The sequence below is a fragment of the Saccoglossus kowalevskii genome, chromosome 7 (genome assembly GCF_978046115.1).
Source record: "Saccoglossus kowalevskii chromosome 7, keSacKowa6.1, whole genome shotgun sequence".
Lineage (NCBI taxonomy): Eukaryota > Metazoa > Hemichordata > Enteropneusta > Harrimaniidae > Saccoglossus > Saccoglossus kowalevskii.
Window position 1 is genome coordinate 44,720 of NC_140647.1, and position 14,674 is coordinate 59,393.

Sequence of the window (14,674 nt, forward strand, 5' to 3'; positions counted from 1 at the left end):
GCCCTCCCATAACTATCTCTTGCCCATCCCTTAATTTTACCATTTGCCCTCTAATGACCCCTGTCATCAATAACAACCCTACACATTCTCCAAGCTTCCTTCCAAACCATATTTACTCTACCATCCATGTACTAATGTGCGTATTAATATACCCCAATTACAACTTTGGAACTACCCTGACCCTCCCTCCCCAAAAGACTTCTCCCACATCAATCATTAGACCAACTCTCATATCCTGCATACGAAATCTTTTGGTCCTACACTAAATCTATTTCCCCCTTTCAATACATTGGCCCAACCCTTTACAACCCCCTTCCACCCCTCGTCTTATTTTACAATTCCTGTTACAACACTATGAATATCAACCCTCTACACCCCAAATTAAACCACTTTCTTAAATTCTCTGCCCTCCCATAACTATCTCTCACCCATCCCTTAATTATACCATTTGTCCTCTAATGACCCCTGTCATCAATAACATCCCTACACAATCTCCCTCCTTCCTTCCAAACCATATTTACCCTACCATCTATGTACCAATGTGCATGATAATTTCCCTCAATTACAACTTTGAAAGTACCCTGACCCTCCCTCCCCACAAAAGAGGCCTCTCAAATCTGTTCCCCCTTTCACTACATTGGCCTGAACCTGTGCAGCCCTCCCCATTCCCCTCTTTTTATTTTACACTTCCTCTCACAACACTATCAATTCCACCCCTTAACACCCCTAAATTATATAATTTCTTTAACTCCTGTGCCCTCCCATAACCCTTACTCACCCTTCCCTTAATTATATCATCTGCCTGTAATAGCCCCTGATCTTGTCTTTCAAATTACGTCATTGCCCCTGCCCACTTTGACTCGGTAACCCCACCTTCACTCTTTGCTGCCTGCTACTTGACCTGTAAACATCACATTTTGATACGCTCCCAATTCCACAAAGTCCCCAGTTCCTACCAACATTTAAACTTGGTGAGTTCTTTACCTTTATTTTTCCTTTATTTTGTCCTCCTCCCGACTCCCCTTCTTAATATATTTCAACCAATTTTCATACTGTTTCTTGCATTTTGGCCATAGTTACGAGTCTCCAGTTTTTTATTCAAAATTTTCCATTATCCTTCCCTACCAACCATATTTTCTGCCATCTCCCACCTATTTCCAATATGCCTGTATCCTTTTCTAACCAATTTACCACCCAAAATGCACAATAAAATAATTTTCTAATCTCAGTTCACTTTTCGGCGAATCCCATAACTTGATCTCTGCCAGTAAGCTGCCATTGTGTTTATTATTTATTTACTCCAATTATTCCAGCCTAGCCAATTCAATACCTAATCTTCCACTTGGTCCCTACTCCCTTCACCTACCCTAATTTCCACAAATATAAATTTCACCATTATTTTTATTTCTATTTTCGGCTCGCTTCCTTTCTACTTGTTTGTTTGTTATTTATTTCCTCCACTCATTTTATATATTTGTTTAATTGCATTTGCTTTGCGTTAACACTCCCTTTTTGTCGTTATCATTCCATTGCATATCACCATCTATATCCTGTTTTACAGGTAAGTCCAATTCTGTTATTTTGCACACACTCTCCCTATTCCCTTCCCTCTACAACCTTCATGACCACTGCCACAACCTGAGGAGCTTCATGCTCAGTTCTGTTGTTTGTACCTTCCCGCTGATGAGCTCGTGGAGAGCGAAACCGGTCCGGGAAACCTGATGAGTGCATCCTTCACATCTTTCCTATTTTGGCTGACACTCGTCTGCTCTAAATTCGTATACCTCCTATGTAGTCTTCCTCTTCACTTGCATGTGATAAACTCGTAGGAAGGTATTCCTTTTACTTTTTGTTGTATATACTTCTTAGGTCCTCTTGGCGGCTTTTCATTTTGGTGAAGCACCTAAGACCATCTCAATTTTTGCTCCCTCATCTCTTTATATCCCTCCACATTTCACACTCATTCATCTCCCTATATTTCCACTCGTCTTGTTCTTCAATTTTGTTTTTTTCCCATCCCATCTCTTTCAACCCGTCCCAATTTTGTTCACCCCATATATCTAACCCTATCCCTCCTTCCAACTCGTCACTCCCTTTCCGCATACCGAAATTGATTACTGCCAATCTAATTTTGACCCTGTATTTCCCACATATTTCCAGACTATCCTTTTAGCAAATGCTATAGAAACCCTGCTTATTTTCTCCTCCCCGCACTTCAATTCTCCCACTCCAAAATACTGACCCTACATTCCATCTGATTGGATCAATACGCACCCAAACCTTGCACTATCTTAGAAATGCACTTCCCCTACGCATCCATCCAGCCTTCACCAACTTCACTCAACATCTTAATAATTCCCATCCACCCCTTCAACACATTAACAGCTGCGCCCTCTCCACAGCCCTCAACATTTATAGATCGAGTTCTCTCTATTCTTTCCTAATATCTCTCCCCTACCCTACCCAAACCATTCCTTCCCCACCACCATCAACAGCATCCACACTCCTTACACTAATTCTTCTACCCAACCTACTCACCATGAGAATAAATACCTCTAAAACCATAGTCGTTGAATTTCAACTCTCTAATGACCCTTAATCTCCACTACAATCGCACTCCAGCCCTAACCCTAACCCTCCCCTAACCCTAATCTGACTTTCCCTCTCCACACTTTACATAACTGCCGCATCCCCGCCCTCACACCATCATTTTAACATGAACAATATATACGTCACGGCCCGAAAAAAAGATGATCCACCTCAAGTTTGGGATTTCTCTCATCTTTTAAATAAATACCTAACCCTAACCCTAACCCTAACCCTAACCCTGCTTATTTTCTCCTCCCCGCACTTCAATTCTCCCACTCCAAAATACTGACACTACATTCCATCTGACTGGATCAATACGCACCCAAACCTTGCAGTATCTTAGAAATGCACTTCCCCTACGCATCCATCCAGCCTTCACCAACTTCACTCAACTTCTTAATAATTCCCATCCACCCCTTCAACACATTAACAGCTACGCCCTCTCCACAGCCCTCAACATTTATAGATCGAGTTCTCTCTATTCTTTCCTAATATCTCTCCCCTACCCTACCCAAACCATTCCTTCCCCACCACCATCAACAGCATCCAAACTCCTTACACAAATTCCTCTACCCAACCTACTCACCATGAGAATAAATACCTCTAAAACCATAGTCATTGAGTTTCAACTCTCTAATGACCCTTAATCTCCACTACAATCGCACTCCAGCCCTAACCCTAACCCTCCCCTAACCCTAATCTGACTTTCCCTCTCCACACTTTACATAACTGCCGCATCCCCGCCCTCACACCATCATTTTAACATGAACAATATATACGTCACGGCCCGAAAAAAAGAAGATCCACCTCAAGTTTGGGATTTCTCTCATCTTTTAAATAAATACCTAACCCTAACCCTAACCCTAACCCTAACCCTAACCCTAACCCTAACCCTAACCCTAAACCCTAACCCTTTCTTTCCTCAATCTCCTTTTTCTTTCTCGCTGTTCTGCTTCCGCTTCCAGCCGTAACTTTTCAATCTCTATTTTCCTCACCTCTGCTTCTATTTCCATTTTTGCCTTTCTCTCTTCCCTCGTCGCTTGTCTGTCAGCCCGCTGAGAACTCAGTTGCTCCAAAATAAATTTCCTCTTGTCTCCAGTCATTCTCCAGTCATTCGCAGTTCATCCGCCCATTCCATCAACTCTTGTTTCGACATCTTTATCTCGCTGGTCATGTTGTCTTCTATATGTCTTCACTGTTCCCGGACGAGCCCCCAGATGTTACACGCAACGTAATATTACCATAATTGGTATAGTACAGGTGTGATGGTTCAAATACAATGGACAATGTGGTAGCGGACTACCTGAGTAGATTGATGGATTGAAGAACTTTTGAACAGTATAGTAGAATGTTGTTCGTTTATGACTGTATTTCATATTTTATTATATTCTACTGTATGTGATTTTCGAATTTTTGTACTCAGAGCTTTATTCAGTTCGATTTGATATATTGTATTGTTGTTTTATTTGAAATTGTTATCGTATTCGTATCATCGACGTCGTTGCTAGTCATGTAATATTATATGTTATAATATTCTTGAGAGGGGAGGCATGTCGCATACGACTTGTTTACCACTTCCATGTGACTGAGAATGTTCTAGAACCGTACTGTGTCTGGGTGGAATTTTTAGAAACTGGTTGAATAGGTAATGGAACATTCTAGAAATTTGTAGTTAGTTCCAGACTCATTATGTATGCTGATGTAATGGTCTATTTATAGACAATGTGGGTATATATAGGGGAGTTGTTCAGCACTGAGATCAGATCGGAGATCTCGTTGAATTGTGTTGGAGTTTAAGTATCTAGTTATTGGAGTAGTGGAGTTTTACCGAGTTATTGTACTTGATGTTTGCAGAGTATAATAATACCAGTACCAGTTGAAACCTCATCTGTTGACTCCGTGTTCGTATGTTATCATCGCCGCCAGGGAAGTCTTTATGTTACTGTTGCTATTTTGGTATTTGAACCATCACACCTGTACTATACCAATTACGGTAATATTACGTCACGTGTGACATTAAACATCAATTTTAATGAGTCTGTCACTACTTTGCCACCACCTTTGATGATTTCATGGGTCATGATTTCATCTGGCCCTGCAGCTTTATTATTCTTGAGATCTGATATTATTTTATTTATTTGTTCATCCTTTACGGAGATATTATTTACAATTTGTGATGAATTTTCTTCATACTTGGCTATTGAATCTAGAACTTGTTTTCAAACATTTTTGATTCTTGGAAAAAACTATCTTTCTCATCCAAATTTTGATGACTTCTTTCACCCAAGTGTTCCCAATAATTTATCAAAACATTTTTAACTTTATCTTTTTCGATGATTAATTTATGTTCCTGGTCAAGAACAACTGAAGAATATGTTCTTTGTTTAGGACCCTTTAGAATTGACCAGTATTTTCGAGTTGATTTACCTCCACATTTACCAACCTCAATACACTGTTTAACTTTGTTTTCAATTTTTTTCTGTTTTATAAGATTTTGGACATTATTTTTATCTTCTAGATATTTATTCCATAATATTTTACCTTCATTGTCCTGGTAACTGCTGTTTTCTTTAACCCACTCTCTGTGTTTTTTATTTGATTTTTTTCCTTTCATTTATTGCACTTTTAATTTCTTGATCAAACCATGGTTTAGCACTACCGGTACTTGATGTAATTATTTTGCCTATAACCTCACGACATGTTTCAATTGTATTATTTAACCAATGGTTCCAAACTTCATCACATGCTGATTGTTTATTTGTTGTATTAGTTGCCAAACGCACGGTATCATCAAAGGATGATAACTTGGTGGTTAAAACATTTTGAAATTCATTTCAATCAGTGTTTTTGTTTATATCCCATTTTTGTGTTTTATTTATTTTGTGGTCTCGTTTTAAAGTTGGAATGTTTAGAGTGGCATACATAATATTGTGGTCACTACCGATATCAAATATTCTATCCTCATCTACAAACAGCTCTGTTACATTATACTTAAAGCTGTTATTTGTTAACATATAATCTATGACCGATTGTTGTGTATGACGAAACCACGTCCATTTACCAATGCTAATATCACTATTGTTAAGCAATGAAAGGTCAAAATTATTTATTAATGAAATTAATTTTTTACCATTATTATTTACAGTTTTATCACCTGAAATATTCCCAATTCTACCGTTAAAATCCCCTAGCAATAGATACTGATCATTTGATCCTTCTAAATTACTAATATTACTAAATAATTCATGATACAGTTCATCAACCCCATCCTTGTTTGTATTTTCTGGGGGAACATATACCACACATAAACTCAATGTTTGCCCTTCACCTACTTTTAATTTGATCCATAATCTTTAATAGACCATTACATCAGCATACGTAATGAGTCTGGAACTTACTACAAATTTCTAGAATGTTCCATTATCTTCTATTGCCTTATACAGTGTTCTATTACCTATTCAACCAGTTTCTAAAAATCTAGAATATTCCACCCAGATACAGTACGGTTCTAGAACATTCTCAGTGACACGGAAGTGGTAAACAAGTCGTACGCGACACTCGTCAAAAACTTCTTTATTTATTCATTCACAACACCCTAAATCTGTTTACCCTTTTACTACACTTGCCTGACCCTGTACAGCCCTCCCCATTCCCCCTCCTTATTTTACACTTAAGTTCACTACACTATCAATTACACCCCTTAACACCCCTAAATTATAGTATCCTTAACTCCTGTGCCCTACCATAAGTAAGTAATTTATTATTGTAACCTGCAGCTCAGAGAACTGCCCAGCCCAGTAGACTTACAAGTCACCTTACATAATAACGATTACATTTACAAATAACGGTTATGAAAGAGAGCTTGAAATAATATATCAACAATACAATCGTGTAGTTCATTAAATTCAAATGTGCAACAAATTTCTTCTTTTGTAAAAGCATTTTTTATAAAAAGAGCAAGTTTTCTTATCGGCCCTGAAAATAAACGACCAGTATTTGTTCCCGTGATATGCCAGTTATTTCATTAAGAATTGAATCTAGATACTCGTGCCTCAATTCATTGTATTGCTGATAGTCGAACAAAAATGCATTTCGTCCTCAACGTTTGCATCACAAAATTTACAGATTCGTTCACTTGCAGGCTTGTGTCTAAATCCCCCCAGTCTCAATACGGAGAGGCAAAATGCTCATGCGCAGAGAAAGTACCATATTTTCATCCGAGACAAATCGCCAAAGATAAAGTTGTAGGTAATGTGTGTCTACTTGTGACCTTTGACCCCGACTTAAATTTATTAGCACGTACTTTTCTGGTTTATATTCAAATTTAAAAGTTGCATAGACACGTAACTTTGTTTTGTGACTAACATCTTCTAACCAAGATGACTCTGACCTCCTCGCAATATTTTCTCTTAGTGCATGTATATTTACGTCAATTAGGTGTTCATAATTTAAGTCGACGAGCTCCATAATTTGGTAAATCTCCAATGACCAATTATTATAATTTAGGGAGTGATTCCACAGAAATACTGTTTAACTAGTCTGTTGTCGTCAAGTTCAGTAAGACGCTTCCACAGTCTAACCATATGGGCCCATCTCCGATCTCTGCATGTGACCCACCCAGTGTCACCTTTAAAGGCCGGGAGTGGGGAAAACCTGTGGGTGCCAAGAAAAAAATCCTAAAGCCCTATTTTGAATCATTACACACTTTTCAAATTTACTAAAACCCCAAACTCCGGAACAATAGTCAAGTATAGGCGCAACACTGGCATCATACAACTTTGTAAATGTGGAAAACCCAAGATTCTTGAGAGTTTTAAATTTAACAAATAACGCTCCTAACGCTCTACTTGCCGAATCTAGCAGTTACAGCATAATCAACAAATTCATCCAAAACATTTCCCAAATATTTATACTTATCGGTATAATCTAACACGTCATCACCAATGCAAAATTGGAATGCACTTCTAGCTTCACTGGCTTTTCTAAAATGTAACATTTTCGATTTCGCATTATTAACTCTAATTTTCCATTTTTCACACCAACTATTTAAATGACTTAACATCATTTGCATATCAATTTCATTATCAGCCAACAACACGATATCATGAGCCTATAACAAAATACTAACATAAACGTTATTATCAAGAATTATTCCTTTTTGTTTCAGGTTAATTCCAACTGCCAAATCGTTAATAAAGATGGAGAATAATGTAGGAGAAAGATTATCACCCTGGTGCACGCCTTGCTCAGTGTTAAACCAGTCTGTTTTAGAATCATTTAGTTTTACAGAATTATTTGTGTCGCTATACATAGCTCGTATAATAGACTTGTATATTTTACCGTTAATTCCGTTAATAAGTAATTTGTATAGCAATTCGTCTCTATTGACACTGTCGAACGCTTTTCGTAAATCAATGAAAGCGGCAAAAGTTGATAAATCATGGGATATTCTATTCCTGGTAATAGATGTCAAAACATAAATATGATCTTCGCAACTATCCTTTCTGAAACCATTTTGCTCATCTACTAAAATATTATTATTTTTTTAAAAACCTTGTCATTCTGTTATTAAGCAATGTGCTGTAAAGTTTTGATAAAGTGGACTGTATGATTATGCACCCTACAATTCATTGGAACGCGAAGGTCACTCGACCTCACCTTAAGAATTGGACAAATTAATTAATGCTTTTTTTCCCAGATGCATGGAACTTTTGCACTGTCAAAGCAAAGCTGAAAAAATTGTGTAAAAATGGCAAAAGAACTCTCATTCTTAAGCACTTCATACGGGATTGTATTTACCCCTACTGCCTTCCCTGACTTTGCTTTTGCTACCACTGCCTTAATTTCTTCAGTAGGGAAATTCTTATTTAATTCAGAATTACTATCATACAGTGGATCATCCAAATCATTTTCTAGGACCAATTTATATTGTAAAATATGTTTGTAGAAATTAGTGTCAAATCCATCTAAATCAGATTGATTATAAAAGGATGAAAAATCGTGTTTCCACTTATTTAAAACAATGTTATGATTACTTGTAATATGACCCCCGTCATCGTAAACTTCCTTTGGGATATCTTTACGTTTGACTGGCCCTAATTTATAAATATGCTCCCAAAATTGGTGTGGGTTTTCAGTACATACCTTTTCAATGCTAGAAACAAGATCATTTCTATAATTTCGTTCGCAACACCGTTCTCGTTCTCTCATAACACGCCACATACTATATAGCTCGCCGTTCCAGTATGGCTCATGATGCCCCACTGGAGCAGTTATAATTTGGAATGGTCGAATTCATTTTATTTAAAATAAATTACATAGATCATCATAAATCTCATCAATATCTTGTTGCGTTTCCCTACAAATTTCAATCTTAAAAATTGTATGTAATAATGCTTCCCTGGCTACACCTGATTCTAGGAAATTAATAGGAGTCTGGTTGAGACAATACTTTCTATCAGTCGCACTGTGCCGGTTATTACCGATATTAATATTATTTGACAAACTTTTTTTTAAATGTTTTTGTGCCAGTTCCAGACATTGAATGTCACTGTTGTCTCTCCTGACCTTTTTTTGCTAGTGCATCTCTCTATCAAATGGCAATTTTAATGCGCTATCCTGGCGTCAATCAGGCCCAGTCGAACACAAGAACCTGCGGACCTTAACCAGGGTTCCCCCAAAGTCGTATTCGTTAGTGAATGAATCTCGGCCAGTGGAATTGGCCTCCCCATTGAGTCTGTGGCACACTCACCCAGGCCTAAGGTAGGATTTGAACTCGGGTCTACCGATCATGAGTCTGATGCGACAACCACTATGCTACCAGAGACCGGTTATTTGTCAAACTTTGTTCCACTATTGAACCCAGTGGTCTATCTTACTCACCTTTACCTTAATTATATCATCTGCCCTCGAATGACCTCTGATCACGTATTCCATATTACGTAATTGCCCCTGCTCACTTTGACTTGGTAACCCCACCTTCACTCACTTTGCTACTTGACCTGTAAACATCACATTTTGAAAGCTCCCAATTCCACAGTTTTCAGTCCTCTACCAACATTTAAACTTAGCGAGTACTTTACCTTTACCTTTCCCTTATTTTGCCCTTCTCCCGACTCCTATTCTTAATATATTTTAACCAATTTTCACACTGTCTCGTGCATTTTGACCGAAGAAACGAGTCTCCAGTTTTTTATCCAAAATTTGTCATCATCCTTCCCTACTGACTTTATTTTCTGCTATCTCCCACCAATTTCCAAAATGCCTGTATCCATTTCTAACCAGTTTACCACCTAAAATGCACAATAAAATAATTTTCTAATTTCAGTTCACTTTTTGGCCAATTCTATATAGTTGAATCTGCCAGTAAGCTGTCATCGTGTTTAATATTTATTTACTCCAATTATTCCAGCCGAGCCAATTCAACACCTAATCTACCACTTTCTCCCTACTCCCTTTACCTACCCTAATTTCCACAAATATAAATTGCACCATTCTTTTTATTTTGTATTATTTTGTATTTCTATTTTCAACTCCACATTCTTTCCACTTGTTTCGTTTGTTATTTATTTCCTCTACCCCTTTTATCCATTAGTTTAATGGTGTTAATTTTCAGTTTTTAACCTTGCCATATTTTATTTTTCTACTATCCTCTTTTTCCAACCTTTTACTCATCTCGTTTCCTCTAGTTTGTTTATTATTTCTCTACTTCAACGTTTTTTTATCTTTTTTTCTCACTTTTTTATTTTCTCCCACTCCACTCACTTTTCTCTTTCTCACTTCTGTCTCCTTTTCCCAGTTTTGTCATCACAACTTTAACTACTTGCTACTTCTTTTCCTTTATTTTCCCCCTATTTTTCTCATGATTTTCCGTACCATTTTTTATATTGTTTCCCTGTTTTCTTTCCCTTATTATTATTTTCTCATTTTTAAAATTGATTACTGCCAATCCAATTTTGACCCTGTATTTCCCACATATTTCCAGATTATTCATTTCGCAACTGTCATAGAAAGCCTGTATATTTTCCTCCCCTCACTTTAATTCTCCCACTTCAAAATATTGATCCTACATCCCGTTTGGCTGGATCAATACACAACCGAACCTTATAGTATCTTAGAAATGCGCTTGCCCTACGCATCCATCAAGCCTTCACCAACTTCATTTGACTTCTTAATAATTCCCATCCATCCCTTCAACTCATTAACAGCTATGCCCTCTCTACAGCCCTCAATATTTATAGATCGAGTTCTCTCAATTCCTTCCTAATACCTCTCCCCTACCCTACCCAAACCATTTCTTCCCCACCACCATCCACAGCATCCACACCCCTTTCACAAATTCCTCTACCCAACCTACTCACCATGAGAATAAAATACCTCTAGAACCATAGTCATTGAATTTTAACTCTCTAATGACCCCCAATCTTCACTACCCTCGCACTTTAACCCTAGCCCTAATCTGACCTTCCCTCTCCACACATTACATAACTGCCACATCCCCGCCCTCACACCATCATTTTAACATGTACAATATAAACGTCACGGCCCGAAAAAAGAAGATCCACCTCAAGTTTGGGATTTCTCTCATCTTTTAAATAAATATCTAACCCTCACCCTAACCTTAATGCCAACCCTAACCCTAACGTCTTCTCGGTGCGCGAGTGATGCCGCCAGAACCAGTCCCCGCCGTGTGCCGATCCAAAGACCTCACTAAGCCGTTCAATTTGTAGTAGCGACGGGCGGTGTGTAAAAAGGGCAGGGACGTAATCGACACAAGCTTATGACTCGTGCCTACTGTGAATTCCTTGTTCAAGAGAAATGATTACAATTTCCTATCCCTAGCACAAATGGGGCTCATCGGATTACCTGGGTCCTATCGGCCAGGAACCATCTGATCCCTTCAGTGTAGCGTGTGTGTGGCCTGGACATCTAAGGGCATCACAGACCTGCTATTGCTCAATCTTGGGTGGCTGAATGCCGCTTGTCCCTCTAAGAAGACGGTCGCCGACACGTTAAGGGTCACACAACTATTTAGCAAGCCAAAATCTTGTTTGTTATTGGAATCAACCTGACAAATTGCTCCACCAACTAAGAACGACCATGCACCAACATTAACAGCTCTCAATCTGTCAATCCGCATTGTGTCCGGGTCGGGTGAGCCTGGAGAGTAACGCCGGCAGATCGCCAGTATTGCCGTGCCATGCCTTTTTTTCTCTTTCTCTCTCGACCAGCATGAGGGGGGAAGAAGGAACCATCGCCCCACCGGGCGCCCGACACATCTCCCACTCGCCACACCATGCATAGCGTTATGGCCAATATAGCATTTCTTTGACTTTTTCTATCATTTGTCTCCCAGTCTGTACAAGCAGGCGTGGCAATGCCGGGGCGCTCGACACTGAATCGCCACCTCACTTCGCTCAGTGCACTGGGGAACCGATTGCCATGCCCCGTTGATGTGTGTATGTATGTGAGCGCCATCTACGGTTCATTCAGAAAATGCTTTCGGGTGACACGTCACTGCTCGTTCGATTTAAAAATAAAAAAAAATATTCACATACTTTGTCAATCACTTTGGACCTTGACTAATGCTGCTCAGTTCTAGTCAAGGGCAAGGTATGATTTCCAATAGTGGTTTATAAAATCTAAGACTAAGTCTAAGCTAAGACTATGATGGCTTACCTGTAGCAAAACCAACTGTAGAAATTACACTCTGTGGCCCGTTTACAATTAGCATTAGACTTACTGATTTTACTGGAACCACTGCCGCAATCAGGCCATTTACTACCGTTTGTGTCCAACTGCCCGTTTTTAACAGAGTAATACTGTAAATTTGGCGGGTTTTTAGGTGCGTTTTTTTTGTAGTTGGGACGGGGCTGCTCGCTCAAATAATGGACTTGTCTATGTCCAAAGACATGAGTTGCTGGTACTATGAACACTTAGAGCGTTAATCAATGCAATAATTGGGTGAAACGAGGTTTGAATTGTATCCACTCAATTAAAACTTCGAAAATAAAATAGAAAACTTTGTTATCACATCAAAATGCATACGATTAAATGTCATTGGCAGTGATTCGGGAACGTGAATTCCTATGAATTGAAATATAGGAAGATATTCCGTCATGATGGGTGTTGAGGCTGTGTATAGAAATAATTATTCTTGTTAGTACCCATTTCATTTTGAATTATGTCGTATGTATCTCGCAGTCCGCCTTGGTTAATGTATAAACCTTCGCTCTGTCTGTCATTGCGCCTATGAATTTATTCGTTGAGATATCGTAAATCCACCTTGTATTGATGGGGGGGGGGCTCGATTTCTGAGTAGTATCATTTATGGTTTGTGAGCTTTGTAATCATGAATGGATTGTGATTGTAGGCACAATTACTCTGTGTTGAATTGTATTTCGTATTCTATGTATATACTTGAGTGGTGTTTTAGTACACTGCAAGCACGCTCATAAAGAAAATTGGTGTACACCGACGCCGGGACATACACTATTGAACTCCTCCGATAAATGAAACATGCAGCTGAAGTAAATCTTCGCCACAAGACTGGGGAAACGACCGTTATATTCCACCCTGACAACCTAAGCACGCTTTGTTCCCAGGCATGTTCATTCAGTTGTAAATACGTGATGAAACGTAAAAAATTGTCAAGTTGACGTGGATGTTGTATTCACTGCGCGTACCATTAACACGGGTTTCCGGGTGACTTCCACAATGAGGCTTTTATCACAACCCACTCAGCTGAGTATACAACAGCCGTAAAGAGAGCCATTATTTCAGTTGTCACACAAAAAGAAACGCAACTCGGTAGTTCAATCAATTCCTAGCGACATAGCGTTCATTTTGCCGCTGTTATAACTACTCGACGCCTCGTGGCCACTTCAGCGCTGATTATTGCACAACAAGCACGGATAACATCAACTGAACTGAAGGTAGGGTAATACTTATGATACGCGCCAATTAAGGCTTGGTTGTGGTATCATTGGATATACTTAGCGACAGTCCAACCTGTGGTGTTAATCATATTCCATACGTGGTCACTTAGTGAAATATGGGCTGCACACTGATATATGTGATGGTGTTACAACAACCACCTCCGTTGAGTCCAACGCATCCACACATGCTCGGTGTGTGAAGGAATGTGTTATCCGTTTAGAACCTTTTAGAATATGGCTGACAACCCGTGGACGTAAACATTTTATTTGCGTAATCGTATCTTCAAGGTAAAAGTGAACGTTATGTAGTTATCGTTCGATCAACGAACACGGATGTCAGACCCGGATTAAAAAAAAAACGATTATAAACATAAAAGAGCATATTTTAATTAATCTTTGAAATTCTTTTGTAAATTATTCACCTTAATGACGCGTGATTATTAATGTCAGAAACCGTATGGTGACGTTATCTATGAATTAGTTATATGATGTCATAAAATCGATAACACCATGGCAACTATTGCGAAATGGTATATCCAAAATGTACCATAGTATTTTCTATATAAACACACGCGTTGAATGTGGATTTGTAACATTGCATTTCTTTTCACGACCGTATGCGAGTCGTTTACAATGATGTTTTACTAACAATGAAGATGGTTATATATTCATACAACACGGACAAAATAAATAAAAGAGTTCTCAGCTCTTTATTTCGTTTAACTGTCTGTCCCGCCTTTCTGGAATTTAACCATTTTATTTCACTTGATCGTGTCTACTCTACCGTGACTTCGTATGAACCCACCCCCTGGCATTGTACGGCTATCATTAATGCCTAGCAACGGAGATTAAAGTATTATGTACGTATATCAGTTAGGTAAACAGTTAGTACGTTTGTGTAATGTGGGCCTGTACGATTTTATAAGGAAGTGCGTTATTATATTTGGATAATGCGCTTGGTTTAGGTAGATGCCGCATATAATAGGAGGTGGCTACGCATAGGCGTACTAGCACACTGTTGTTGTATGACGCTTTGGTAATAGGGTGAAAACAATGAACAAAGCACGGCGAACACCATTGTAGCGTGAAATATCCATTTTCGTTTAGCTACTGAGTAGCCCCAAGGTCTTGCGGACAAAGTACAAGTA

At 38.7% G+C, this 14,674-nt stretch overlaps 1 protein-coding gene and 1 long non-coding RNA gene across 4 annotated transcripts in view; both read left to right on the forward strand.

The window, feature by feature from the left end:
- The first annotated feature begins 880 nt into the window (after nucleotides 1-880).
- On the forward strand, nucleotides 881-8,350 carry LOC144360353 (uncharacterized). 2 transcript variants are annotated; one of them, XR_014929947.1, is made up of 3 exons: nucleotides 881-971; nucleotides 6,731-6,837; nucleotides 7,757-8,350. It is a non-coding gene; the product is annotated as an uncharacterized LOC144360353 (long non-coding RNA). The 2 variants fall into 2 exon arrangements; XR_014929946.1 differs by lacking the exon at nucleotides 6,731-6,837.
- A 4,930-nt stretch (nucleotides 8,351-13,280) lies between these two features.
- The window catches only part of LOC144360057 (uncharacterized), an 88,451-nt gene continuing 87,057 nt past the window's right edge, over nucleotides 13,281-14,674 (forward strand). For both annotated transcript variants that reach the window (XM_085500954.1, XM_085500953.1), the window contains exon 1: nucleotides 13,281-13,523. The gene's annotated coding sequence lies outside the window, so the exon portion shown is untranslated. The remainder of the gene's footprint in view (nucleotides 13,524-14,674) is intronic.